The 20,217-nt window shown below is 38.4% G+C and overlaps 1 pseudogene; it reads right to left on the bottom strand.

The window, feature by feature from the left end:
* Positions 1–10,701, bottom strand: part of LOC104846399 (ATP-dependent RNA helicase DHX8-like) — a 31,074-nt pseudogene extending 20,373 nt beyond the window's left edge.
* Between the last annotated feature and the right edge of the window lie 9,516 nt (positions 10,702–20,217).

Raw genomic sequence — 20,217 nt, 5'->3', positions numbered from 1 at the left:
TATGATGATTATTAATAAAATATATGACCCTGTAGGCACATTGCTAGTGCCCATCCAAGGCATTGCAAGAGGCCTTTGCAAGTGAGTTCTATAGGGCCTATAGCTGAAGCTTCATTATTTTCCCAGGAAATCTAACTTTTCATGCCAGCATTCATATGACTTAAAAGCTGGAATCCCTGCTACTTATGTAGCTCACAAAGCCTCAAATGCAAGTTTAATTAGTACTGCCTCCAGGCAACTGGAAAAACAAACAAACAAACAAATATTGAAATACATGGTGGGAGGACTAATTTTTATTATCTGAAAATATTTCCACTTTACTGTGAATGAGTAGCCAAGGAAACCACAGACATCTGAATGAGATCTGCAGAACGTCAAGTACTGGAATGACAGAATACAGAATATAAAATGAGTATGCTGGGTATATTTATTTTTTAATAATATTTTACTGTGTTTTCAGTGAACGTTTACACAGCACATTAGTTCCCATTTGACAATTTCTACACAGACAGATTGTTCAGTGACATTAGTGGCATTTTTCACAATGTGTCAACATTATCTTTAATTGCATTCTGGTTATTCTATTTCTAGACCACTAATTTCCCGGGCCCCTTTTCTTCTCATCTTTGCTTCAGAGCAATTCTTGACCTTTTGGTCTCATACAGATTGTTTTTTATATGGAATATATTTAAAAGCATAAATTTAAAAGATAGGCATGAAAACAAGATCAAGGTTCAAGAGGCTATTTTTAAAAGCATATTTGAAAATGAATGGAATTTTTAGAAATAAAAATAACTGAAATTAAAAACTCAATGTATGGATTAAACAGTAAATAAGGCACATACGAAGACGTTATCAGTGAACCAGAAGAGAGATTTAAATCAATTTTCAAATGTACGGTACAGAGGGTCTAAGGGAAGAAAAAATATGAGTGGTTGAGAGGCATAGAAGCTCTACTACAGTAGAGCCTGGAGGCACTAATAATTAAGAAAGTGTAATATATGTCAAATAAATATAGGTAGTCCCAACTTATGATATATTCGAGTTAAGATGAACCACACTTACACCTATATTTTTTGTACATCCTTTCATTAGTAATATGTACTACATACAACGTTGCAGTGCGTAATTTGCTGATGTTATCATTCTCAGATGTTCACTCGCAGATTTCAGTGTCGTGATGTATAAAGATGCTGATAATAAAAGGCAATAAAACTGAAAAAGTGACGTGTTTGACTTACATCAGAACCTATTTAAAACAGAGCCATCAGGACAGAACCCCATCATAAATCGGGGACTACCTGTATTCCAGAAGGAGATGACAGAGACAATGTTGAAGAAGCACTATTTAAGAGATAATGGCTAAGAACTTTCTCGATTTTCTGATAGGCAAAAATCCTCATTCAGAAAGCCTAATGAATCCCAAACAAGATAAGTAAAAAGACACATGTGCATAGACATAGCATAATCAAATGCAGAGTAGCAAAGAAAAGGATCTAAAGATAGAGAAAGAAGACAAATTACTTTTAAAAAAAGAACAACAAATACACTGACGGTTAAGTTCTCAATGACAGCACTGGAAACCAGGAAAAAGTGGAATTATATCTTCAGAGTCCTGATAAAAATGACTATCAATGTAGAAGACCTAGCAAAATCCATTTTCAAAAGTGATAGTGAAATAAGACCTTTTTATACAAAAACTGAATTTACTACTTACCACCAGAAGACCCTTACTAATGTAAAATATCTAAAGGATGCAGTTCAGCATAAAGGAAACTATGCTTGCAATTATTTTAAAATGCAAGAAGAAATAGTAGAAAAAGATACTAGCAAATATGTCAGTATATCTAAATAAATATGGGTGGTATGAAAATACAAGTAACAACAACAGTAACAATGAGTAATTATTTGTAAAGTAAAGACAGAACAATAAAATTGTAGTATAACATATGAGCATTTAAGTTGGCTGGAGGTGGTCTACAATGTTCTAAGGTCCTTCCTTGCATTTTTCAGCAGGAGGCAAAAATATTAACAATAGCCTTCATTAAGGATGCATACTAAGATGTAGGACAAACACTGAAGAATAGGTACAGGGAGTAAGATTTCCAAAATAATAAGAAATGAAATTAAAAAAGAAAAACATCCAAAAATGGAAAAAGAAGAAAATAAAATCCAAAAAGCACGAAACAAAATGCTAGAAAGAGGTCCAAATACATAAGTATTCAGAGTCAATGTGGATTGATTAAACACCCAATTAAATAATAAAGGCCATCAGATAGGATTAAAACACCAAATCCAGCTATTTGTGGTTGAGAGATATATGTAACATACAAGGTCACAGAAAGATTAAAAGTAAAAGGATGGAAAATAATACGCAGCATATAATAACAAATAATTGCTAACAATAAAAAAGTTCAGGAAAATGATAAGAGTTCAATTCTCTTGGAAGATTGAAAAATATTCTAAAATCATATTCACTTAATGTATTTGTCACCAAATATTTTTTTTAATTGACAAAATTAGAAGAATCTGGAAAATGCCCCGTTATACTGAGATTTTTTAGTATAACTCCCTCTGTAACTGATAGACCAAAAAGTCATTAAGGACATGGACTTGAAACATTCCATCCCGTCTTAGCTATCTAGTGCTTCTATTATAGGAATACCACACGTAGATGGCTTTAACAAAGAGAAACTTATTTTCTCACAGTCTAAGAGGCTAGAAATCCGAATTCAGGATGCCAGCTCCAGGGGCAGGCTTTCTCTCTCTGTTGACTGTGGAGGAAGGTCCTTGTCATCAATCTTCCCCAGTCCAGGAGCTTCTCTGTGCAGGGACCCCAGGTCCAAAAGCTGCACTATTCTCCTGGCTCTTGTTTCTTGGTAGTATGAGGTCTCCATGTCTCTCTGGTCAATTCTCTCTTTTATATCTCAAAAGAGATTGGTTTAAGACACAATCTAATCTTGTAGACTGAGTCCTGCCTCATTAACATAAATTGCCTCCAATCCTGCCTCACTAACATCATGGAGGTAGGATTTACAACACATAGGATTTTAGGATAATCACATCAGATCACAAAATGGTGGACAATCACACAATACTGGAAATCATGGCCCAGCCAAGTTGACACATATTTTGGGGGGACACAATTCAATCCATAACACCCCCCCCAAACATTATCTAATGTAGGAGGGAAAGTGTTTGTATGCATAAATATAATGCTTAACAATTAGAAAATACATATTACTTAAAACTCACATGAAATATTTATAAAACTCTACCATGAGCTAAACCATAAAAAAGGCTACAACACATTTTACAATACTGGCATCAAACATGCTATGTTCTCTAAACACAATGTAATTAAAAAATCGAAAACAAAAATATAACTGAAAAAATTACCCTATGTCTGAAAATAAAACACACACTTTTTAAACTAATCAAAGGACACAGGACAAAGAAGAAATTGTGAATAAAAATTAGAATATATTTAGAACTTAATAATGATGAAAACATTTCAGATCAAAACTTGTACAACAAAGCCAAAGCGGTAAAGCAAAATTTACAGCCTTTTGTGGTATAGGCTCCTGGATGGTGCAAATGGTCTACACTCCGCTAATAATTAAAAAGATGGCAGCTCAAATCTACTCAGTGGTAGCCCTGAATAAAGGCCCGGAGACCTACTTCCATAAAAAAAAATTAGGATTATTTAAAAAAAACAAAAAAACATTGCCGTCGAGTCAATTCCAACTCGTAGTGACCCTACAGGACAGAGTAGAACTGCCCGATAGGGTTTCCAAGGAGCAGCTCATGGATTTGAACTGCTGACCTTTTGGATAGCAGCCAAGCTCTGAACCACTGTGCCACCAGGGCTCCCCAAAATTATAGCCTTTGAAAACCCTATGGACTGCAGTTCTACTCTGAAACATGTGGGGTCACCATAAGTCAGGATCAATTCCACAGCAACGGGTTTGATTTGGGTTTATAAGACCACCATCCTTCTGTCAGCTTGTCACACATATGCTGGACAGGTTTCAGTGGAGCTTCTAGATGAAGACAGACTAGGAAGAAAGACCTAGATGTGCTTCTGAAAATGAACCAGTGAAAACCCTGTGAATCACAACAGAACACTGGCTCTCTTGTTTTGGACACATCATACAAAGGAATCAATCGCTGGAAGAGGACATCATGTTTTGTAGAGGGTCAGACAGGGCAAAGGAGAGCCTCAGTGAGACGGATTGGCACAAGAGCCACAATGTACTCTAACATGCTTGCACTTGTGAGGATAATGCAGTATTGGACAACGTTCTATTCTGCTGTACATAACATTGCCATGAGTCAGAGCCTACTTTTGAAAACCCTGTGGAGCACAATACTACTCTGATGCACATGGAGTCGCCATGAACTGGAATCAAATGGGCGACGAGTGGTTTTGTTTTTGTTTGGTTTTGTTTTTTAAGTATGGGGGTAAAGAAAATAAAGAAAAAAAGGGTACAAAGTAACAAAATAGAAGACAAACACAGAATAAAGGGAATCAACAAAGCCAAGACTGTTCTTTGAAAAGATTAGCAAAATTTATATACGTGTGGCCAGATTAATCAAGAAAAGGAGAGAAAGCATGAACAACCAATATCAGTAATGAAAAAGGGGATACAATTACAGATTGTTCTAATATTAAAAAGATATTAAAAACAACTTTTATGCCAGTAACTTGAAAAATCAGATGAACGAAGTCCTTAAAAAGTACATTTTATCAAAAGTTCCAAAGATGAAATGGAAATCCTGATTAATCCTATAACCATTAAATGATTCTAAAATCAAGTGACTCACACACGTGCACACGCGCATATACACAACAAAAAATACCACTGCAATAGGACTCTGACAGCTATACCAGAAGATATTACCAAGCATTTAAGTAACAAATAATATCCATCTCACAAAACTCTCCTAGAGAACAGAAGAGGGAATGATGTTTACCAATTCATTTTATGTTGCTAGCAAAACCCAGCACAGATAGAAAGAGAAAAGAAAATTAAAAGTCCAATCTCATCCATGACCAGACATGCAAAAACACTAGACTAAATATCAGCAAACAGAATCCAGCAATACATATAAAAATATAAAATATCATGACCAAGTTGAGTTTATTACAGAAATAAAATATTAGTTTAACATCAGAAAACCTACCATGTAATTTTCTAGAATTAATAGATGAAAAGAGAAATATTATACGATTATTTCAGCAGACACAGGAAAAGCATTTGATGAAATTAACGTCCATTCGTGGCAAATGTGTTTAGCAATCTAAGAATATAACGGAAATTCTTTAATATGGCAAAAGGTAGCTATTCCCTTCTTCCCCACCCCAAAAAACAAATCTTACAGCTAACATCATACTTAGAGTTAAAATAATGTTGGGTTCCCTTTAATATGGGAAAAACTGAAGGGTTGACCACTTCTATTAAACACTGTACTAGAGATTCTTACCAAAGTCATGAGGCAATAAATAAAATAAAGGATAAAAGAATTGCAAGTAAGAAATAAAACTTACATTGCTGATAGTATGAATGTGTACACAGAATATATGAAAGAGTATACAGATAAATTATTAATATTAATAAGAGAGGTTAGCAAAGCTGTTGGATATCAAGTCCAAAATATAAAAATCAATGATATTTTCATGTGCCAGGAACAAACAGAAAGTGGAATTTTAAAAAAAGATATTTTTAACTGCACTAAGCTTTCCAATATGTTTTAACTTCTTAACCTATTTACGTGTATGATTTTGATAGAAGTTAAAAAGAACAGATCAAGCAAATTAGCAATCTAAAGGGGTGCTGAATACTTTATTGTTACTTGTTATAATACAAGCTTATAAACTTTTTGTTTTTTTTTAAAGAAGAAAACTATCCCATATGGAGTGCTTAGCTCCAGGAGCTCCTCTAAGCAATTTGTTCCATTTACCCGACAGTAGAGAAGCTGTGGCTGGAACTCCAGTCTTCCCGATCTCAAAGCCCACACTCCCAACACACTGTTTATCTTTTCTTACTAATCTACTGAAAAGTACCAAAACGAACACGTGCACCTTAATATTTGACACTATTGTTGCTGGGTGCCATCAAGTTGATTTCGACTCCTAGCGACCCCACAGGACAAAGCAGAGCTACCTCATGGGGTTTCCTAAACTGTCATCTTCATGGGAGCAGATTACCAGGCCTTTTTCCCCCCGAAGCCACTGGGTTGCTTTGAACTGCTAACCTTTAGGTTAGAAGTCAAACTCTTAATCATTGAGCTACAAGGCCCTTCTAATATTTGATACTAAACCAATCAAATTCCTTAGGTGGAAATTCTAATGCCACACATGAATTCATGCAGAGACGAGGTCTTCATGTTCACCCAAGATGTCTTCTTGATAATATTTTTAATGTGATTACAGTTAAATATCAAGGACACGTCACCATAATGCTTTCCAATCTACATTAGTACCACACTAATTTAGAACCTGACAAGTTTATATACCATAGCCAATGTGACCGCAAGGAGATAAAATTGTATAATAGTATTTGTGGAAGGTGAACCAACATTTTTTCAAGTTATTATTGAGAGCATGTGTGCGTTGTGTTACCTATACTACACTTAAGTTATACTACACTTAAATTGGTAGGAAAATGTCCACTCTGTGAAGACAGGGACAATTGCTGTATTTTTCAGTGTTTTTTCCTTACTGTGTTTTCAGATACATCTAACATTGTATTTGACATACAGTAAGTGCTCACAATATGTTTGTTAAATGAATAAAAGCCTGAAAAATAGACTGGATGAAATAAACCATCAGTTTCAACAGATAACAGAATTGTAGTAATATGCTGAAGAAAACCACTTTTTCTGTGGTATCCATCTGCCAATTTGGAGTTACTCAGCCCAGTCCAATTGAACAAAGTGTACCCTATTGACTTGATAAAGTCATCACTTTCCAAAGTTACGTAGTTTCAGTCAAGTATGATTTAGTCATTCACTCATTCATGCAGTCCATAAGCATTTATTATTATTATTATTGAGTACCATCTATGTACAAGGCACTATGCTTAAGCCCTCAGGTTGCAACAACTTCTCAGCCTCAGCACGACTGAAATTTGGACCCAGACAATTCTTTGTCATGGGAGGCTGTCCTGTGCATTGTAGGACGTTTAGTGCCATCTCTGACCTCTATCCACTAGATGCCATTCCTCCAGTCTTGACAATCAAAAAATGTCTCCAGACATTTCCAAGTGTCTCCTAGGGGGCAAAATCACCCCCGGTTGACAACCACTGGGTTACAACGAGGCTGCAGCCATTCCATGCTGGGTGCTGGTCTGAGGCCTGTGTGCAGGAGCCCCCCATTGGAACACATGCTACCCCCACAACACGAGGACCTGTGCAACTCTAACTTGAAGGACCCAAGATCACATCACCTTCCCTGAGCCCTGTCTCTCTGCTGCCTTGAAATGTATATCTTTAGAATTTTAAATGGAAAAATATGCCATTACACTACATTTCCAGACAGGAAAGCTATCAACCGTCCTTATCTTTTCAAATGCCCTATGCTTCTGGAGGAGCGGGTAAAGTTGGGGTTGGAGAGGATAGGAGAATGAGATCGGAAATTATCCTCAATCCCTCAAAGGTGAATTTTCTCTCCTCTTTTCTGGCACCTGTCTGTAGTGTTGAATGAAGCCGGCGCGAATGTACCCTTCACTAGGACGTCATGCTACTCTGGCCTCCCTCCCTCACAGGAATATCCTAAGGATCCCAAACTATTGCTATCACCTGCTAAAAGCACTGTTGACCCCGTTCTGTGATTAAGGATCTCTAGTTTCTTTTTTGTTTTCACCTACAACTCTACCAAATGTACTTGCTTTGTTCGCTGGATATTACTTTACCTTTACACGATGGTTAACCTTCTTCAAAGCAATTTGATGAGGGCATTTTAAAGGATAATTAGAAAATAATACATTTTTTGAAATCTGCATTCTAAAATCTACAAGTTTTCATAAAGAATATTTCCACTGAATTCTATCATAAGGAATATTTCATTGCAATTCTATGTTGTTCCTTATTTCTGCTGGATGTTAACGTTAATGTGATTCATGAAAACCTCATTTGTTTATTATGAAAATAGACCAGCAACTTACAGTCATTGTAAATGGACTCATTACAGGAGTAATTTTCAAACTATATTAAGTTCTGCCTTTCTAAAACGAAACCACGTATTTTACTCACATTTGAGCTAATCATCATTTTTAAAATACTAAACCATATTCCTGATATCACAAATTTTGTTTTGCATAAACCTCTCACGGTAGTGATATCTTTTACATAACAAATTTATCATGTATATCTTCCCAAGAGAATTACGACTTAACCATAAAGGTTGAAATAAAAGTAAAAATTCTCACATAAGTACATTCCATATTTAAAATGCAATTTTCTTTCCCTCTCAGGTTTGAATGTGCCTGCCTTAACCCTTGGAAGGGAGTAACCCTTAGAAACTGTAAAATCATCTACTTTCTATTTCTGTACTGTCATTCTTTTTTAAACTCTAAAATGCAACACAGAATTCAAGCCGCATGTTAAGAGCTTTAAATACGCTGCTTAACCCTTTAGAGATATAAAATCCATCATCCAAATCATGCTTTATGCACTTCCGATGTTACAAGACTCATTATGCTGTTTATTGCTGAGAACAGGCCAGCACAATTTAGTTTCCCAGGGGGAGGTGGGGAAGAGATCCCCATGTATTACTCACAGAGAAGTCCAGTACAATAACGTCAGTCATTCTTTAACAGCTCTAATTGAGAAGCCAGAGGATTTTATTTTTGGAGGCTAATTTACCAATAAAAGCAATAGCACCCGATTGCTTAGAAATGGCATCAACATAGCCTGGTAATGACTGTAAATGGACGTCAGCAGGAACGGAAAGGCACAGGCTACCTTCTGCTGCTTGTTCCCTTCCCTGGCTCTATATACCTTCCTCTAAAGATACAGTCTAGAAAACCCTCTGGGCAGTTCTACTCTGTTCCCTGGGGTCACTAGGAGTTGGAATTGACTTCATGGCACCTAACAACAACAACAACAAACACCTGGATATAACCAGTGGTCCAAATTCCCAATTGGAAAATTTTGGTCGTTTTAATTTTTTACAATGTAGTTTCACATAGTACCCCAGTTTAAACAATTATGACTATTTCAATCTCAATCAGAAACATGATGAAATGTTTCATATTGTGCTCAGCTGCTAACCACCCAGAAATGCCTCAGAAGAAAGGCCTGGAGATCTACTTCCAAAAAATCTGCCTTTGAAAACCCTATGGATCACACTTCTATTCTGACACATATGGGGTCGCCATGAGTTGGAACGGACTAGACAGCAGCTGATTTGGTTGAGTATGGTTTAGTAGATCCTAACTTATATAAGCATATCACCTAGGAATTGTTTACAATAATTAAAACCTAAAAACTTAAGTTAAAATGCTGATGTTTTAACATGTAAATGAACGTTTATTGATAGAAGAACAGATAATGTCAGACATAAATGTCTTACGTGAACTTGGTTGTTTGTGTCACTTTAAAATTTGTATCCGTCTAGAAGTGACTAAGATCAATACCTGTGTTATTTTTCTCGGTATCTAGAAATTGCTGGTAAATTATTCAGATGACAGTCAATGATATCTCGTCTTTATTTTTCTTTACAGACCTTCTAGAATTAAACCTACTCGATGGGAGTAGAGGAGGCAGCAACAAAGCTGCAGGAAAACTTGCCGGATGTGGAAGACGGGCATGCTTAGATGAGAGCTCCAAGGAATCAAATATTTAGTTTATGAATTTTGTTTTATGAAAACCAAAAAATATAGACAGATTCCAGCAACAAAATCAAGTATGCAAAAGAGACCTTAAATTTATTTTCTTTACATAAACTTAACATTGCACTAAGGATATTCGGCCTTAGTCATCATAAATCTCCTTCCCTACCCAACTCCAGAGGCTGGACTAAGGGTCAAAGGTGTGTACAGGACTCAGGGGCTGTGAAAAGGCCCCCACATCATCATCCATCATCGGTTTACACAGGTTTCCTCCTAGACTCAAGCTGCCCTGGTTCACACAGTACCTCCTACTCAGTGTCTGTGGGGCACAGAAATATCTGCAGATACTGAGGACCCAGGGCTAGGATTGTAAGGGGGAGGGGGAGAGCTTGCACTCGGGAGGAGGAAGAGGCAGGGGTGATGACATTTCTCAATAAGACGGTCCCTACAAAGAAAGAGACAGGGGGTGGTGACATTCCTCAATAAGATGGTCCCTGCATAGTTAAACTTTAACCCAAGGAAATGATTCTTACAGGGGTCCTTAACTTGATAAAGTTTCTAACTTGATAAGGTCCCTAACTTGGTAATTAAACCTTAAGACAAGGAAATAGTTTCTGTAAGGGTTCATGTAGTGGCTGTTAAACATTAACAGGGAGAGATAAGAGACAACAAGGGTATAAAACCCTAAGAAAATGACTATGGGGCATGCAGACTCTTTCTCTACCTGAGTAGCCTGTTTGACGCTTCCTAGTCAAGTGTACTTTCACTACTCACCCTCTGCTTGCTGATAAACCTCTGCTTGCTTGGCACTATTTGTCTCAGTCTTTGAATTCTTTCCTACACTGAAGACAAGAACCAAGGCCATTCTCTGGTAACAAGGTCTGGCATCCCTAGATGTACCATGTAATCATTACCAGCTGAGGTCTGGCCACATTCCACAGTGACTCCAAGAGGATTTATTTCCTCTAACTTGTGACCAATAACACTCATTTTCATGTTATTTGACTAGGATGTCATCAGTGAACCCAAAATAAAATCCACATGAACCAGCCTTCCTGGGGTTCAGGCCGCTGGGTAATCCTTCTGCATAGAATGGGACTGACCCTGTCACTCACTTCAATCAGAAGTGATGTGCTACCTGTTCTAGGATTAAACTGTTGGGGTAGGTAAAGGGGCTGAGAGATTCCTGGCATGAACTGAAAGGAAGAATGCTTAAAACAAACCAACAAAAATTACATGAGTACTTTTCAGTTACTATAAGATTCTGAAGTCAGCAACTGGAAACACCAGGGAATTATGTATTTGGCACTAGAAAGTAAACCTCCTTAACAGAAAGGAATGGATTTTTATCATATGTAACTTCTTTAATGATGGCAACATTTACTTCACTGAACATTTCCAACTGTTCATACAAATGTTTCCATAAATTGTTAACAACAAAGGTCCCGTTTTTCTTCTTAAATCGAGATGCAGTGGCTACGGTTTTTCTGCTTTAATTTTACCTTAAACCCACTCTCAGTCCCCAGATGTGATCACCTGTAAATACCTGCTGCTCAAGATAGGATCTATGGACCAGCAGCAAGCATCAATCAGCCTTACCGGGGAGCTAGCTGGAGATGCAGAATCTCAGGCCCTGCCCCAGACCTCCGGGAACAGAACCTGGGTTTTAGCAGGGTCCCTAAGTGATTCGTTTGCACACTGTAGTCTGATAAGCTCCGCCCTGAAGGGCAGGGCTGGGAGATGAAGGGCAGATTTCTGAACAAAATCTGAACCGGTTTGATGCAAGGAGAAGGAGCTAGGGAAAACTGTCACTGGTCAGGCTCTCACTGAGTCTGCCACATCATTTATTCACAATAACTGTGCTTCTAACGAAGTATGAATTTCTAAGATGTGTGGACTTACGAGTCCCTGGGTGGCACAAACGGTTATGCACTTGGCTACTAGCTGATAGGCCGACAGTTTGAGCCCACCCAGAGGAACCTTGGAAGACAGGCCTGGTAATCTGCTTCCAAAAGGTCAAAACCTGGAAACCCCTCGGGGCAGCTCAATTCTGCTATTTCTTGGGGATCACAATCAACTAATGGGCAACTAGCAAGAAAAACGTGCACTTAATAAACCTTCACCTTTTTAGGACCAAGGGCATTGTTGATTTTTTCCTTAATAATGGTGCCTTTTTATCCTATACGCTGGATACGCTGCTCACTGAGAGTCAAAGCCGTACTTGACAGCATAATTAATGAACTGAAGGATAACTATGTTTGTAGGAAATATATATTCTTAAAACAGACTTTGCACATTTACAGTAATAATTGGAGGGTCTCCCGTTATTAAATGCAAATTCTCTTACTACTAACATTACTAGACTTTTTAACACTGATTGCTTTCTTCCTTTGCCTTGTTTGGGCTTTAATGTACAAAGCATGAGTCTCCGTCCACAAATTTATCAAATGGTTTTATTATGACTAAGCTTAATTTCTATGGTGAGCACTCCAACCCACTGGATGGTAGGTGTGTAGGCTGAATAATGGGCTCTCTTAAGTTGTCCACATCCTAATCCCAGAACTTTACATGGCAAAAAAGACTCGGCAGATGTGACTAAATTAAGGATCTTGACGTGGAGAGGTTATCCTGGATTATCCCAAGTAGGCCTGGTACAATCACAGGGTCCTTAGAAGAGAGAAGATGGTGTAAAGGCGGAAGCACAGAGAGAAGTTGCTACATAGATTGCTTTCAAGATTGTTGCCCGATTAGGTGCCTGCGGTGGAGCAGTCGACCCAGTGAAACACACTCCAAGTTAGAAACAGTGAGAAAGTTTATTCAGGAGATGTAAACACCACCAGAGAGCCGACAGCAACACAGACTGTCTCTATGGAATCCCAAAGAACAATTTTACATGAGAGTTTATACAGAATTTTTACAAGGGTTATAAGTGTCTTTGTAGCCCGCAGATGGCATGGCCAGACGAGTTATTCATTACAAGATATTACCAAAAACTCTTTATCAGACTAAAGAGATACATGCTGGACATCTCCTTATCAGGCTAAAGAGGTACATGTCAGACATCTGGGCTCAGATTTCCCTGTGGGGGACTGTAGGCCACACGGGGTCAGAACAAAACAAAGTTATTTGCATCAGATCAAACAAAGAACAAAGTTATTAGCATTAGGTCAAAACAAAGTCATTAACAAAGGTATGTGAAGGAGGAAGCAGGAAAAGGAAGGAGAAAAACTTACAGGTTCATCACGGTGTTAGTTACAAGGTCACGCTCGCAGTCGCCCGTTTTGAAAATGAGAAAACTTGTTGGGGAGTTTTAGGATGACAAGATAGAGGGAGGGGACAGGAGCTAAGGATTATAGGTGACGTCTACCAGTATCAGTACCCGTACCAGCTGCCACTGAGTGGGTTCCGACGACCTCTGTGTGTCAGAGTAGAACTGTGTTCTTGAACTGCCAACCTTTCAGTTAGCAGCCAAGTCAGTTAACAATTACACTACCCAGGCATTCCTAAGTGACTTCTAGAAACTAGAAAAGGCAAGGAAACAGATTCTCCACTGGGTCCTCAGAAGGAGGGCAGCCCTGCCCACTCATTTTAGACTTCAGCCACCAAAGCTCTAAGATAATACGTTTGTATTGTCTTAAGCCATTAAGTTTGTGACTAACTGACATAGCGGCAATAGGAAACTAATAAAGTAGGGAAACTTTAAACTCTGTCTTATGGACAATCATCCCTCCATACGCATCTGTCAAGATCCTGGGGGTCTGATGTAGTGCAAAGAAGCTGGAGAGAGGCTAGTCTGGTCTTAAATCATTAATCCACAAGATGGTGGCCCCTTTAGGTCAACGGCTCTCTCCGCTACCTCAGAGCACAGAATCTGATGGGTCTACATGAATACTCTGCTACGTCCAGTGGTGGCTGCAGAATTTGTAGGAAAACAAATCATCGATAAAGGTGTTAAATATAAAGCTTTCCCCTTGCTTCTGGTGTCTCTCTCTCAACTTGTAATGGTCATTTTATTTGCTATATAATGCCATTCGAAGTAAAGAAAAATTAAAATTTTAACTCACTATCACGGAATTTGGAAGCCCTGGTGGCATAGTGGTTAAGTGCTATGGCTGCTAACCAAAGGATCGGTAGTTCAAATCCGCCAGGCGCTCCTTGGAAACTCTATGGGGCAGTTCTACTCTGTCCTATAGGGTCGCTATGAGTCAGAATCGACTCAAGGGCACTGGGTTTGGTTTTTGGTTTGGATCATGGAATTTACTGCTCATCTTTATACTGTGTGATGCCAGCTTTCAATGCAAATATAAGAGCATTCACGTGTATGTGTACTCACCAAAGTTACACAATTCATATTTTGTAGCTTGTACATTCGTATACACTTTGTTCTTACTATAACGTAATGTGCATTAAGTACGGTAAGTATGTAAGTGCTTCACAAAACTAACTCAAATGTTTTTATTTTGCTTCTCGATATGCATGCATTTTACCAGAACTCTCTACCTTCAGCTTATTATTGATGAGGAGGGGCTTAAAGGAGAAGGAACTACAGGCTGCCTGATCTTTTCCTTTCCTTCTATGCCATCATTTTCTCCATAGATGATGACTGGCTTATACAGGAGAGTGACACAAGTAACAAAGGATATGTAGGTTTCTTTGGTCATGGTTGTTCCTCTTTCTTGGGGTGCCACTGTTTTCTTCTTGCATTCGAAACAAGTTATGGTTCCAATGGAAAGCAATGGGCTCTTGGGGCTGTCAGTGCCCCAGTTAAACTCAGTCACAAACATAACATCCTCACTGGTTCCGAGTCCACCAGAATTCTGAGCCCACTGGACACTGCAAACATTTGGGGAGAAATGGGTCCTCTGCCCAGGCACATGCTCCATTAATCCCATCAGATTCATTGCAAAATACACGTTCAGAGATCAAATCATCAGGAATTTCAAGAAGGAGCAGCAGAGCATTAAAGCCAAGCAGAGGCACACAGCACTTGTGACAGGGTACTTCCTCTCTCAACTCTCACTTCCTCCCTCATGTTTCTGTCCAGAAAGTTAGGCTCAAGGGCCCTCTATTTCATTATTTCCTGTTTCCACTGCTCCTAAATCCAAGGAAATCTTTTTCTAGTTTGAGGGATGGGAGAGAATCTTTTCCTCTTTATTTTTTTCCTAAATATTATGCCTTTCTCCATTTTCCTAAGGCGTAGGCCTTTTGCGCACCCGTGGAAAACACACAGGTTTTAATAAAAATGCCCATCTCTGTTTCCGCTCCTCACGCCTTCCCAGGATGCCCTCTGCAGAGTTTCCCAGGCTCTTTACGGTGTTTTCTGGATTCTCACTTCCCCAAGGCTTGTCTGGTCTTACCTGCTCCTTGGCTAAACCAGTTGCCGCTGAGCCAATTCCAACCGGTGGCAACCCAATGTGTCAGGGCTGAACTGTGCTCCGTAGGGTTTTCAATGGCTGATTTTTCAAAAATAGATCTCCAGGCCTTTCTTCTGAGGCATCTGGACTGGAACTTCCAACCTTTTGGTTAGTAGCCAAACCCTTAACTGTTTACACAATCCAAGGATTCCTGACCAGTAGCTGCTAAAGGACAGCCAGCCTAACCTGGCTTTTTTCTGGGGTCTGTGGTCCTGGACCATTTTGTCTCTGTTTGCAAAGTCAGCCCCCAAGTGTTCTTCATAAAACTGGAGAGACTGTGTTAAGTCCCCCCGATGTGGGGAGACTGGAAATCTCTTTAGCTAACTTTGCTCTTCAGGGCTAATGCCTTAACATAAAGCAGAACTGTGCAAGTCATGTAGTGGTTAAGAGCTCGGCTGTTAACCAAAAAGTCAGCAGCTGGAATCCACCAGCAGCTCCTTGTAAACCCTATGGGGCAGTTCTACCCTGTCCGATCGGGTCACTATGAGTTGGAATTGACTCAACGATAACGGTTTAAGTAAGCCAATTATATGGGAGAGTTAATGAGGCACTGAGAACCGTGTGATTTACTTATCACTAAATTTGTAACAAATATGACTGATGCCAAATAAGTTCTATTGTCCCCCAACACACATTTTATTAAAACTCAATAAAGTCATTTTTATTGACAAGAACATAGTTTGTTATTTCTTTTAGCTTCCTAAACAAGTTGCCAGATTTCTTTTAAACACAAATTATGTAGATATAGTAATTATGTGTTTAAATGCAAATATATTTAAAATATTTTGTTATTACTGTCTAAGTAATTATGCAGAGAAAATGCAAAGGCCATATGCCCATATGTGATTACACAGACTAAAGTTTTGAGTTATTCCCCCACCCCAAAATGTTTTCTTCCAAGCAGAGGAAACTGGCATAAATTACTAAAGAAACATTTCTCTCCTGAAAACCTTGTCCAAGGAGCTCCTATAAACTTAAATAAAGCAATTCTCCTGTGTGAATGTGTGTGTCTTTACGTGGATAGGGGCATTTTTACAATTATTTAAAATCACTTGTTCATATAGTCAGGCTTCATAGATAAAGGGAAAAAATCCTGACAAAGTAAAAACCAGTTTAATTGCTTTTCTCTCCTATATTAGCTCATCAAAGTCAAATTTTTCAGAGCCTGACTTCTCCAAGTAAAATCGAATTACTTTGCATTTATATCACTACCTGCTTCTTTAGCCAAATTCACACTGGGGGCACACAACATCAAGAATGACAAAAACACATCACTTTCAGATAAGAGAAATCAGAGACCAGCAGGACATGCTGTGTTTACAAAGGCAGTTACATCACCCCACTCCAGAGGGCTCCCCGTGCACTGCACTGTGCCCTGGCCACACTGTGACCCTGGTGTTAACTTTCCAGTTGTTGGTTTTTTTTTTTTTTTTGGTTTTGGTTTTTGTTTTTTTAAGTTTCTTAGTCTTTCCAAATTTGGAACAGAGGTTAGGAACACAGCAGAAGCTGAGTTTTAAATCTTCCCACTTCTCCTGGAAACCAAATAGAGCAACAAGGAGAACAAAAATAAAGCCATGAAATACATCTTTGGGGATACTAGGAGACAGAGAAAAATCCACAAACTCAAAATTATGTGTAAGCGTGGCCAAAAGAAACTGCGAGTAGAAGGCCTGTGCAAGAAGATGCCACAGCGTAGTGGAGAAGAATAGGGGCTACAGGGGACATCTTTTGATATCAGATGTCAGAATCAACAAATATTCACTCTCACAAGGAGAGAGTCTCACACTGAGTAAGACCCAGTTAAGCAGAAATGAAATGTAACAGAGAACAACTGCTGGAGAAGATGAAGAAAGGCATAAAAATCTGAGTGGAGCCCAGAAAAGGCAAATCTCACAAAGCACCACCTTTTCAAAAAAAGAAGGAATGCCTTGGATGGCAGGTGCTTGTGTCTCTTGATAGTGGTAGCCAGTGAAGGAGCCTATGGAGTTCAGGGACAGAAAAAGAAGCACTCCATATTCTGACTAGGTTCTGAGAGCCAGCAAAAGCAAGGCTACACAGAGAGCCCTATTGTCAAGCAACAGTAACAAAGGAGGACGCAGAAAATCCTTCAGAACTCATCTGTCCCCACTGCCTGCTCACACTGTCCACACACAGAGAAACCTCCTGGCAAATAACTAGTCCAGGATAATGTAAGTCATTCATATTTGGTAAATAAAAAAGAATTACAAAAACCAAAAACAGACTATCCCTGACATGCAAAGAACACAGAAGTCATCACTCCATCCTAACAATTAGAAAGAAGTTGAACACACTAAAAATCAATGACTTATCTTAAATTCATCAGAGAAATGATGTTGCAGGGCAAGCCACTATCCCAAAATCTGTAGAAAAAGAAAATCCAGACAGGCATAGCCAAGACATGCTTACCTGGAGCAGAAGCTGCTAGAGCCATAAACTGGTGGTGGTGGTGGTTTTTAGGTGCCATTGAGTCACTTCTGACTCATAGCTACCCTATGTACAAAAGAACAAAATGCTGCCTGATCCCAAAACATCCTTACCATCTTGTTATGCTTGAGCCCACTGTTGCAGCCACTGCGTCAATCCGTCTCGTTGAGGGTTTTCCACTGCCCCTCTACCAACCATGATGTCCTTCTCCAGGGACTGGTCCCTCCAGGTAATATGTCCAAAGTACATACGAAGAAGTCTCACCATTCTCCCTTCTAAGGAGCATTCTGGCTATACTTCTTCCAAGACACATTTGTTTGTTCTTCTGGCAGTTCATATTATATTCAATATTCTTCACCAACACGGTGATTCAGATGCATCAATTCTTCAGTAGGAACACATAAATAATAAGTTTGGTGAACTGTTGGAGGCTGAGTGTGGACTAACGTGAGGCTGAGAAACTCTTGAGGGTGTGAATCTTAGGTTTTTGTGAGTTTTACTCTAGGTACCCATCAGGTTCTCATGTGAGAAGCCAAAAAAACAAAACAACAACAATAACAAAAAAAAACCCTCATAGTTCTTGCAAGGACAGCAGAAGAGTAACAATTGTGATAGAAGCCAGGAGCATTCTCTATAACAAAGGTTTATTCTCCAGGGGAAAACATTTTAGCATAGTTTTTTCCCATCAGGGGAAAGGACGTTTTCAGACTACATGCCCTCTAGCTTGACTCTCACCTAAGAGGAGAAAAACAGCTGAGAGTCTAACAACAGTGCACCACAGCTGAAAGAGCTGCAAGATGCAGAATCTGAGTAGATGTTCTTAGAGAACCCAAAGACAACAGAGTAGACTAAAACAAGAACACTAGAGGAATTTGAAACTTCTGACCTCTACAGCTACAACAAATATGAAACACAGTCCCACTCCTAGCCAGATTAGCATAAAACCCCACATTAAAAGTCTATTTACCTTAGTTCTTATTAACCAATACATCATGTCCAGCTTTCAATAACAACAACAAAAAATTACAGGGAATGCTAAAAGGCAAGAATAAACATTCTAAATAGACAAAGTAAGCATCAGAATCAGATGACACAGATTTGAGAATTACCAGATAATTTAAAATAACTGTGAATTATATACTAAGGGCTCTAATGTAAAGAGTAGACAACATGCAAGAACAGATGAGTTAATGAAAACAAAGACATGGAAACTCTAAGGAAGAACTGAAAGGAAATGTTAGAAATCAAAAACAGTGCAACACATGCAAAGAAGGCCTTTGGTAGGCTCATTAGTATACTAGACATGGCCAAGGAAATTATCAGTGAGCTTGAAGATAGATCAAGAGAACCTTCCCAAATGGAAATGAAAGAGAAAAAAAGAATAATAAAAAAAAAAGAACAGAAGAACCAAAAATTTTGAGACAATTTCAAAAGGTGTAACATATATGTAATTGGAATACCAAAAGAAGAATAAAGAAACATAAATGAGCAGAAGAAACATTTGAAGTAATAATGTCTGAGAATTTCACAAAATTAATAACAGGCACCAAACCATAGATTCAGGAAACTCAGAAAACAACAGATTAAAAAAAAAAAAAACCAAACCCACTGCCGTCGAGTCGATTCCGACTCATAGCCACCCTACAGGACAGAGTAGAACTGCCCCATAGAGTTTCCAAGGAGTGCCTGGCGGATCTGAACTGCCGACCTCTTGGTTACCAGCCATACCACTTAACCTCTACGCCATCAGGGTTTCCAATAAATGCCCAAAAAATCTACTCCTATGTGCATTGTATTCAAACTACTGAAAATCAAAGACAAAGAAAAAATCTTGAAAGAAGCCAGAAGAATCCAAACATATAACTTATTAAGAAAAAGGATAAGAATTACAGCAGACTTCTCATTAGAAACCATGCAAACAAGAAGAGAGTTCAGTGGAATATTTAAACTGCTAAAAGAAAAAACTACCAATCTATAATTCTATATTCAACAAAACTAATTCTTCAAAAGAGAAAGCGAACTAAAGACTTCCTCAGGCAAGCAAAAACTGGGAGAATTCATTGCAAACAAACCTTCCCTCTGAGAAATGTTAAAAATTCTTCAGGGAGAAAGAAATGATATACCTTAGAAACTCAGAGCTCCGCAAGGAAAAAAATGTCAGAGAAAGAATAAATGAAGAATCCTTTATTTTTCTTATGCTTAATTTATCTAATAGATAAATGTTTGTTCAAAGTAAAATAGTAACAATGTATTCTGTGATTATAACATAAGGATAGGTAAAATGAATAACAGAAATATTACAAGGGGTGGCAGCAGGATTGGAAACACTGTTATAAAGTACCTGTTCTACCTATGAAGTATAGTGTTATTTAAAAGAAGACTTATATTAGTTGTAAATGTACACTGAAAAACTCTTGAACAACCACTAAAAGAAGTATAATTGCTACGTTAAGAGGGGAGATATTATCAAATCATATAAAATGCTCAATTCAAACCAGATATAAGGCAGAAAAAGAAGGGAA

Source organism: Loxodonta africana, chromosome 27 (genome assembly GCF_030014295.1).
Source record: "Loxodonta africana isolate mLoxAfr1 chromosome 27, mLoxAfr1.hap2, whole genome shotgun sequence".
Lineage (NCBI taxonomy): Eukaryota > Metazoa > Chordata > Mammalia > Proboscidea > Elephantidae > Loxodonta > Loxodonta africana.
Note: the sequence above shows the minus strand (reverse complement) of the source record. Positions and strands in the feature narration are given on the sequence as shown.